Below are 10,801 nucleotides of genomic sequence, written 5' to 3' on the forward strand. Positions count from 1 at the left end.
TCACCAAGCGTTCACCGAAGAGTGACGCTTTTCCTTTCGAGATTACCTAGCTCCCCGTGCAGCGGAAGCTACCGGAGGGGTAGCCCTCCGTCAGCAACCTCACACACTAAAACAACCTTCGACACAGGCTTCGAATGAGATGGGTAAACCTCTCCGTTCAGGTATTGGAAACCTAAGCTGGTCATCCTATGCTCTCCTTCGAACGACAAACGACATCGTCTGCTCCCAGCACACGATGACCATCTCAGCGTTTCCCACAAAACAAAATCGAAACACCACATTAAAACACACATATAATATTCAATAGGCCTTATTTGAGTGCTCAGTCTTTCTGGAAGAGTTCATGAATTGAGCTAAAATCAGGTAGTCGAGTGAATAAGTTGTACCGAATTCGACAAGCGTCTTATGAAACGACTTCACAGAGACGTTTCTGAGTGTCCGCATGTGCCAACATTGCAGGAGTCACAGGTGCGTGCGACCGGCCGGCACCTGGGAAATCGGACAGGTTTGCGCGACCTTGTGCGATGATGACAGACGCCTCGCCCCCCAACGACTCACTGTGCTTTTGTGCACTGCCAAGTCTCCGTAGACATTCTACAAGCGGCTAAGATTGTCTGCGATGCTTCGGTTTTCAGCTAAAAGAAACACGATGACAGCTGCCGGCCGCGGTGGCTGAGCGGTTCTAGCGCTTCAGTCTGGAGCCACGCAACTGTTGCGGTCGCAGGTTCGAATCCTGCCTTGGGCATGGATGTGTGTGATGTCCTTAGGTTAGTTAGGTTTAAGTAGTTCTAAGTTCTAGGCGACTGATGACCTCAGATATTAAGTCCCATAGTGCTCACAGCCATTTGAACCCTCTTCGATGACTGCTCTCTGCTTGGAACGCACCTCCGTCACATAAGCCATTTTGAAGGCTACTGGTCTGACTGTCCATTTCCCCAAATTCCCACATGCTTCGGTACTCAGCAGTTGATACCTACTTTCTTCGCTGTTAAAAGAAGTTCAGTTTGTCGTGTACTAACTGGACCATTTTCAGTGCTGGGCGCATGTTGTAGTAATACTTCATAGAACCGTATTTTATCCTTCCGGAAAGTTTTCAAAAGTGAACGTTAATAAAACTATTTCACTTTCACAATAAGAGGATAGACTGCAATTTATTACCATCTCTGAGTGGCTTAGGAGCTTCACACTTGTTCTAAAAACATATGAATTACCATTACTCTTCTACTGCACATTTGTCGAGAACGGTGTGGACAGTTTAGCTATTGTAAGAGTGTTCTCATATTTGTTGTACAATAATAAATTAATATTTTAATTTCGGAAGTGTAAATAATATGTAGCTTGCACCTTGTACTGCAACGGCGTTGCCGCAGTGGATACACCGGTTCCCGTCCGATCACCGAAGTTAAGCGCTGTCGGGCGTGACGGGCACTTGGATGGGTGACCATCTGGGCCGCCATGCGCTGTTGCCATTTCTCGGGGTGCACTCAGCCTTGTGATGCCAACCATGAGCTACTCTACCAATCAGTAGCGGCTCCGGTCAAATAAAACTATCCTAACGAGCGGGACAGCGGTGTGCTGACCACACGCCCCTCCTATCCTCATCCTTAACTGAGGATGACACGGCGGTCGGATGGTCCCAATGGGCCACTTGTGGCCTGACGACGGTGTGCTTTGTACCTTGTAGCCAATTGCATCAGTTCGACTATTATTTTCATTGAATTCGAATTTTATCTTAGCCGACGCTGTAATTTAGTTAAGAGTCTGTTTGGTGTTTGCAAATAAATCATCATTGATAATTCGCGAGGGAGGCACTAGTTTAAAACCGTTAACCGAACCCACTACCTCCTATTTAAGTGTATTCTGAAAGTGCGATTACTACTCCATGTGCTTGATTTCTCACTTGTGGCTGTTTTATATTCCTCAGATAACCCAATCTCAAGCTGCCTCAGCGACTGCTATACTTCACGGCGCCTATTGATAATATATCGGAGCTAACCTAAATATATTTTTGTTCACACAGATGATAAAATCATCAGGTAACTTGCTCCTTAATACCTACTGCTTGTTCTGGTGTAAACTGAATTTTTTGTTGCCTCTACTCTCTTTGCTGTGTCAGAAAAGTAGTATTACAATATTCTGCAGTGGTTGAGGGACACTAAGGGAAAACTTTTGCCCTGAAGACATGTCATTTGCTCGAGCGTCATCAAAATGACATGGAGCTTTGGAGTAAATACAATATATTCTCAGATAAGGCGAATACTGAAGACACGGTCAGAGGATTAGTCTACATCTACATCTACATCTATATGGTTACTCTGCAATTCACACGTAAGTGCCTGGCAGAGGGTTAATCGAACCATTTTCATACTACTTCTCTACCATTCCACTCTCGAATGGCGCGTGGGAAAAAGGAACACCTAAATCTTTCCTTTCGAGCTCTGATTTCTCTTATTTTATTATGATGATCATTTCTCCCTACGTAGGTGGGTGTCAACAAAATATTTTCGCATTCGGAAGAGAAAGTTGGTGATTGAAATTTCGTAAAACCGCCTTTGTTTCAGTGACTGCCACCTCAACTCGCGTATCATATCAATGACACTCTCACCCCCGTTGCGTGATAACACGAAACGAGCTGCCCTTCTTTGCACTTCTTCGATGTCCACCGTCAATCCTACTTGGTATAAATCCCATACCGCGCAGCAGTATTACAGCAAGGGACGGACGAGTGTAATGTAGGCTGTCTTTCTAGTTGGATTTTGTCGCATCTTCTAAGTGTTCTGCCAACAAAGCGCAGTCTCTGTTTCGCCTTCCCCACAATATTATCTATGTAGTCTTTCCAATTTAAGTTGCTCGTAATTGTAATTCCTACGTATTTAGTCGAGTTGACAGCCCTTAGATTTGTGCGCTTTATCGTACACCCACAATTTATCGGATTGTCTTTAGTACCCATGTGGATGACCTCGCACTTTTCTTGGTTTAGTGCGAATTGCTACTTTTCCCACCATACAGAAATTCTCTCTAGGTCATTTTGTAATTGTAATTGATCGTCTGACGATTTTACTGGACGGTAAATAACAGCGTCAGGTGGTGATTGAAACTTCGTAAATAAATCTCACCGCAAAGAAAACCGCCTTTGTTTCAGTGACTGCCACCCCAACTCTCGTATCGTATCAATGACACTCTCACCTCTATTGCGCGACAACACGAAACGAGCTGCCCTTCTTTGCACTTTTTCGATGTCCTCCGTCAATCCTACCTGGTAAGGATCCCATACCGCGCTGCAATATTCCAGCAGAGGACGGACAAGTGTAATGTACGCTGTCTCTTTAGTGGGTTTGTCGCATCTTCCAAGTGTTCTGCCAACAAAGTGCAGTCTTTGTTGCGCCTTCCCCAAAATATTATCTATGTGGTCTTTCCAATTTAAGTTGCTCGTACTGAGAAGCCAAATGGAATCCCCTTGTTTGGAATCATTAGTGTATATAAATTAAACTGTAATGTCTATTTAAAATGTTAAATAATTGAAACCCAAATTCCAACTCGCAGTTTACATATACCATTACCAATTTGACTCTCCTACGGCAACAACCACTCTTATCACGCATTGAAACACAGATTACACGCTTAAAAATAGAATTAAATCACTTAACAGACCTTACTCTGCATGAATTATCGTTATATATGAGCAGCAAAAATTTGACCTACCGGTTAGTGCGTCACGTGTATCATATGACGTAACAGTTATTTATTTCCGCTTACAACAAGAACGTAGCACTAAGTTAACTGCAGTACCCGTTAATTACTTTGATCACAACACAGTGTAACTTCACTGAACGCAAACTGCACGTCAACAAACGAACAGTGCGAAAAATTCTAAATCAAACAACTTAATATTTTCGCTACTTTCCGGAAATATGAACTTAATAATGAATGGACCCATTCAAATTAAATTGATGGAAGGAGAAACAGAACAATTAAACGAGATTTTCTAAGTTAACTGTGCCAAAACGGAAACAAATATACGACTACAGCCCCATCTTATGATAAACGACGCTTTTCTTCAAAACAAGACAAACGAGCAACTACGGCGCTATAGACGGGATGAATTAACACTTGCAAAACGTGAGATTAAATTTAAGAAATATACTACAAGGAAAACGCAGAAAAAGATAAACAGTAAACTTCTCCCTCTCTAGAAGAGCGTAGCGTTCCAAAGGATTGGAAAAGGGCACAGGTCATCCCCTTTTTCAAGAAGGGACGTCGAACACATGTGCAGAACTATAGACCTATACCTCTAACGTCGATCAGTTGTAGAATTTTAGAACACGTATTATGTTCGAGTATAATGACTTTTCTGGAGACTAGAAATCTACTCTGTAGGAATCAGCATGGGTTCCGAAAAAGACGATCGTGTGAAAGCCTGCTCGCGCTGTTCGTCCACGAGACTCAGAGGGCCATAGACACGGGTTCCCAGGTAGATGCCGTGTTTCTAGACTTTCTCAAGGCGTTCGATACAGTTCCCCACAGTCGTTTAATGAACAAATTAAGAGCATAAGGACTATCAGACCAATTGTGTGATTGGATTGAAGAGTTCCTAAATAACAGAACGCAGCATGTCATTCTCAATGGAGAGAAGTCTTCCGAAGTAAGAGTGATTTCAGGTGTGCCGCAGGGGAGTGTCCTAGGACCATTGCTATTCACAATATACATAAATGGCCTTGTGGATAACATCGGAAGTTCACTGAGGCTTTATGCGGATGATGCTGTAGTATATCGAGAGGTTGTAACAATGGAAAATTGTACTGAAATGCAGGAGGATCTGCAACAAATTGACGCATGGTGCAGGGAATGGCAATTGAATCTCAATGTAGACAAGTGTAATGTGCTGCGAATACATAGAAAGAAAGATCCTTTATTATTTAGCTACAATATAGCAGGTCAGCAACTGGAAGCAGTTAATTCCATAAATTATCTGGGAGTAGGCATTAGGAGTGATTTAAAATGGAATGACCATATAAAGTAGATCGTTGGTAAAGCAGATGCCAGACTGAGATTCATTGAAAGAATCCTAAGGAAATGCAATCCGAAAACAAAGGAAGTAGGCTACAGTACACTTGTTCGCCCACTCCTTGAATACTGCTCACCGGTGTGGGATACGTACCAGATAGGGTTGATAGATGAGATAGAGAAGATCCAACGGAGAGCAGCGCGCTTCGTTAGAGGATCATTTAGTAATCGCGAAAGCGTTACGGAGATGATAGACAAACTCCAGTGGAAGATTCTGCTTTTGTTGAAGTTTCGAGAACATCCCTTCACCGAGGGGTCAAGCAGTATATTGCTTCCTCCTACATATATCTCTCGAAGAGACTATGAGGATAAAATCAGAGAAATTAGAGCCCACACAGAGGCATACCGACAATTTTCCTTTCCACGAACCATAAGAGACCGGAATAGAAGGAAGAACCGATAGAGGTACTCGAAGTACCCTCCGCCACACACCATCAGATCGCTTGCAGAGTATGGATGTAGATGTAGATGTAGATGTGTGTAAGCCGAGAGCTGGAGCCTGGCTGAATGGCTTACTAAACGAACGGAGGCTTATTACACAAACGGTTGCGCCTTTTTGCGTACAAAGTGTAAATGGTCCGAGCACTGCAGCAAACGATTGTCGTCAGCTGGCCCACAATGACTGTCTGAAAAAGTGCCTGTTTTCAGATGAAGCAACGTTCCACATTTCCGGGCATGTGAATCGCCACACCATTAGGATCTGGGGCTCCGAAGGTCCACACAACACACGAGAGCACATACGTCGTAGCCCAAAGGTTAATGTTTGATGTGGCCTAATGCACGATAGAGTGGTACACCCATTTTTAAGTGCTGCAATCCTCAATCGTCTTCCAGCATAACGGTCCGCGCCCACATTGGAGCAGGAACGTGTGGTATGTGGTGAATGACATTTCCTGAGGGGTGAATGCGTCGTCATTACTCCAGTGTATGGCCTGTACGCCCTAGCGATGCTCTTTTTGTGAGGTTACGTCAATGATCGCGTATACACAACGCCAGTCAAAATGGTTTTAATGCCTCTGAGCACTATGGGACTTAACACCTGAGGTCATCAGTCCCCTAGACTCAGAACTGCTTAAACGTAACTAACCTAAGGACATCACACACATCCATGCTCGAGGCAGGATTCGAACCTGCGACTGTTGCGGTCGCGCGGTTCCAGACTGTAGCGCCTAGAACCGCTCGGCCACACCGGCCGGTTACAATGCCAGTCAATTACACTGATACTCTTCGTGCACAAGTCATAGGCAGACTCGAATATAGCCTTGGTGTTCTAGGAGTGACAAGTGGGACACACACTGAAATTCTCACGTAACAGAAAAAATTTTGAGAACTGCTAAACTTTTTTTTCTTTTTTTTTTTAACAACAAAACACGGTGCCCTGTCTCTAACAGTTTCGGAGTTATGATTTTTTGAAATGATAGCGGGACTGTATGGACAGCCCGAAAATTAGCTTCTCAAGTATCCAGGGTGGCACCAACAAACTGACCTCCACACAAAACAGTTTTCCATCGTGGGGTAACAAAACATTCACGCACTACAAATTTAGTGCAAATGTGTATCAAAAGAACAAAATTCTGTAATAGCTGTAAATGTATGTCTTTGTAACGAATACCAGTGGGAGTCTCGTGGGAACTGGAAGATTGGGGCTACACAGGGCAGACCTCCTGAGTGCATGTGCACCGAAACTGTGCAGTATATTGGTCAGACTGGTCCACCCTACGGCGTCTGGCTGCAAGGTGCTAACAGGTGCTAGAAAATTCGCAGAGGACTCGCCGGCGCGCAGTGACGCTTTCCCGTGCTGCACGTGGGACGTTCAGCTTCTCAGCCGGTCGTTCAACCGCGGCCGTGCGCGGCTCCGCACCAGACAGGTCTGCCGCCGCCACCGCCAGAGCTTCCCACCGGTTCTCCCGCACGTGAGCCGCTTGCAGAAATGCACGACTACCTTAGATCGTGAGTTCTCCCCTTCCGATTGAGGCGTTAAAGAATCTCAGCAAGTCGAGGAGAGAGTACTTCGTGTTACTTCTTACATTTATCTGAAACAGTCAGTTGTATGGGCGGAGCCGGCCGCTGTGGCCGAGCGGTTCTAGGCACCTCACCCCGGATCCGCGCTGCTGCAACGGTCGCAGGTTCGAATCCTGTCTCGGGTTTGGGTGTGTGTGATTTCCTTGAGACAGAGAAGCTGCTGTCCATGCATCAGCACGGCTTTAGAAGTCATCGCTCCTGCGAAACGCAACTCGCCCTTTTTTCACATGGTATATTGCGAACCATGGATGAAGGGTATCAGACGGATGCCATATTCCTTGACTTCCGGAAAGCGTTTGACTCGGTGCCCCACTGCAGACTCCTAACTAAGGTACGAGCATATGGGATTGGTTCCCAAATATGTGAGTGGCTCGAAGACTTCTTAAGTAATAAAATCCAGTACGTTGTCCTCGATGGTGAGTGTTCATCGGAGGTGAGGGTATCATCTGGAGTGCCCCAGGGAAGTGTGGTAGGTCCGCTCTTGTTTTCTGTCTACATAAATGATATTTTGGATAGGGTGGATAGCAATGTGCGGCTGTTTGCTGATGATGCTGTGGTGTACGGGAAGGTGTCGTCGTTGAGTGGCTGTAGGAGGATACAAGATGACTTGGACAGGATTTGTATTGGTGTAAAGAATGGCAGCTAACTCTAAATATAGATAAATGTAAATTAATGCAGATGAACAGGAAAAAGAATCCCGTAATGTTTGAATACTTCATTAGTAGTGTAGCGCTTGACACAGTCACGTCGATTAAATATTTGGGCGTAACATTGCAGAGGGATATGAAGTGGGACAAGCGTGTAATGGCAGTTGTGGGGAAGGCGGATAGTCGTCTTCGGTTCATTGGTAGAATTTTGGGAAGATGTGGTTCATTTGTAAAGGAGACCGCTTATAAAACACTAATACGACCTATTCTTGAGTACTGCTCGAGCGTTTGGGAACCCTATCAGGTCGGATTGAGGGAGGACATAGAAGCAATTCAGAGGCGGGCTGCTAGATTTGTTACTGGTAGGTTTGATCATCACGCGAGTGTTACGGAAATGCTTCAGGAACTCGGGTAGGAGTCTCTGGAGGAATGGAGGCGTTCTTTTTCGTGAATCGCTACTGAGGAAATTTAGAGAACCAGAATTTGAGGCTGACTGCAGTACAATTTTATTGCCGCCAACTTATATTTCGCGGAAAGACCACAAAGATAAGATAAGAGAGATTAGCGCTCGTACAGAGGCATATAGGCAGTCATTTTTCCCTCGTTCTGTTTAGGAGTGGAACAGGGAGAGAAGATGCTAGTTGTGGTCGAGGTACCCTCCGCCACGCACCGTATGGTGGATTGCGAAGTATGTATGTAGATGTAGATGTAGATGTAGTTAGGTTTAAGTGGTCCTAAGTCTAGGAGACTGATGACTTCAGATGTTAACTCCCAAAGTGCTTAGAGACATTTGATCCATTTGTATGGGCAAAAGAAGTATTACCGACTGTCTGATCAAAAATATTCTTACATCTGTTAGTGGACATTAATATGGGTGTGTCAACCCTTCGCCTTTGTGACAGCCTGAAAGCTGCTCTGGGCAGCGGACGATATTTCCTCGTGGTGCTGTAGGCCTGTAAAACAATGTCCACAGGGAGAGAAGATGCTAGTTGTGGTCGAGGTACCCTCCGCCACGCACCGTATGGTGGATTGCGAAGTATGTATGTAGATGTAGATGTAGTTAGGATAATGAAATGGGGAGTGGTATGTATACACTGTGGGCTGGAATTTCATTGGTGTGGCCATAGTGGGAAATGAATGGGAGGCTCAACGAGGCTCTCCCATGGAAACGTAGACTTTGCAGAAAAGACACACATGTATATCATACCGTTGCTTGGACACCAATACAAAGGCTTATTCATAATCGATATCGAACAACAAGGACTCATCAAATACGCACGAAGGATTGCCTCTTAGAGATGGATGTGGCTGGTTATAATATTTTACTCCAAGGTTGTAGAAGATCGCCACCTTGTCTCCTATACAGGGCCAGAATTATTTTAGACCTGACTATTGATAAAAAGTATTGGGCTCCATTTACATTTCACTTTAATTCTATTTTTAAACATGTAATCTGTGTTGAAAATCGTGATAAGCGTGGTTGTTGCAGTAGGATAATGAAATGGGGAGTGGTATGTATACACTGTGGGCTGGAATTTCATTGGTGTGGCCATAGTGGGAAATGAATGGGAGGCTCAACGAGGCTCTCCCATGGAAACGTAGACTTTGCAGAAAAGACAAGAGAATCGCTGAGCAGGAGCCGAAGGTCTGTGCCCTTCAGGATGAAGTAGATCACGTGAAATCAGAGCTAATCTAGCTGAAGGGGGAAAAAGATCGTGGAAACTACAGACAACAAGCAATGGGCGAAAGGGGAACAGTTCAAAAAAATGTTCAAATGTGTGTGGAATCTTATGGGACTTAACTGCTAAGGTCATCAGTTCTTAAGCTTACGCACTACTTAACCTAAATTATCCTAAGGACGAACACACACACCCATGCCCGAGGGAGGACTCGAACCTCTGCCGGGACCAGCCGCACAGTCCATGACTGCTGCGCCCAAGACCGCTCGGCTAATCCCGCGCGGCTGGGAACTGTTCTTTAACTTCATCTACGTGTGAGCTGACAGTACCGGATAAATTTGAATTGTTATCTGAAGTAGGAGGGGAAGAACCTCATCCAGGTGTAGGTCACTGTATTGTGCAGCAGACTTGTAGCAAAGAAACTCAATGGAGCTCGGCAAGAACAGGAAGTCTTGTTGCTAGGTAGTAACCATGCGATGGGTGACGACGAGATAGTACAGGACAAATTAGGAACAGGTTAACAACGTTACAAGTATTGTGAAGCCAAGTATTAGCCCAAAGGCAATTCCTGCAAAGGTTTTGGCAAGATGGAGCAGGGAATTTGTTCCCACATAATAAGCCCAGTCTTATCTGAATTATGTAATGCATCACTAACTCAAGACATTTTTCCAAAGAGACTGATATCAGCCGTTTTTAAACCCCTGTTTAAGAAAGGTAACAGAAGAGATGTCAATAGCACCGACCTGTTTCACAGCTGAAATTATTTTCCGAAATTTTTGAGAAGGTGGTGTATTCTAGAATAGTATCTGACCTTAGCAACAATAATATCCTCTGCAGTTCACAGCCGGCCGGAGTGGCCGAGCGGTTCTAGGCGCTACAGCCTGGAACCGCGCGACCGCTACGGTCGCAGGTTCGAATCCTGTCTCGGGCATGGATCTGTGTGATGTCCATAGGTTAGTTAGGTTTAAGTAGTTCTAAGTTCTAGGGGACTGATGACCACAGCAGTTCAGTCCCATAGTGCTCAGAGCCATTTTTTGGAGTTCAAAGTTTGAGTTCCAGAAGGGTTGCGCTAGTGAGAATGCCATTTATATGTTCACTCACCATATTTTACAAGCAAATAATAATGAAATAGCGCCAGCTGGCATTTTCTGCGGTCTTCCGACGGAGGTTCGAGTCCTCTCTCGGGCATGGGTGTGTGTGTTGTCTTTAGCCTAAGTTAGTTTAAGTTAGATTAAGTAGTGCTTAGGGACCGATGACCTCAGCAGTTTGATCCCATAAGACCTTACCACAAATTTCCAAAATTTCTGCGATCTTATCTCTATGAATCACAGTATTCTCCTAGATAAATCGAAGCTTTATGGGACTAACGGTGTAGCCAATCAATGGATA

The 10,801-nt window shown here is 44.7% G+C and overlaps 1 pseudogene; it reads left to right on the plus strand.

Moving 5' to 3' along the window:
- The first annotated feature begins 1,351 nt into the window (after positions 1-1,351).
- LOC126210312 (5S ribosomal RNA) lies at positions 1,352-1,469 on the plus strand (annotated as a pseudogene).
- Positions 1,470-10,801: the final 9,332 nt, after the last annotated feature.

This window comes from Schistocerca nitens, chromosome 1 (genome assembly GCF_023898315.1).
Source record: "Schistocerca nitens isolate TAMUIC-IGC-003100 chromosome 1, iqSchNite1.1, whole genome shotgun sequence".
Classification (NCBI taxonomy): Eukaryota; Metazoa; Arthropoda; class Insecta; order Orthoptera; family Acrididae; genus Schistocerca; species Schistocerca nitens.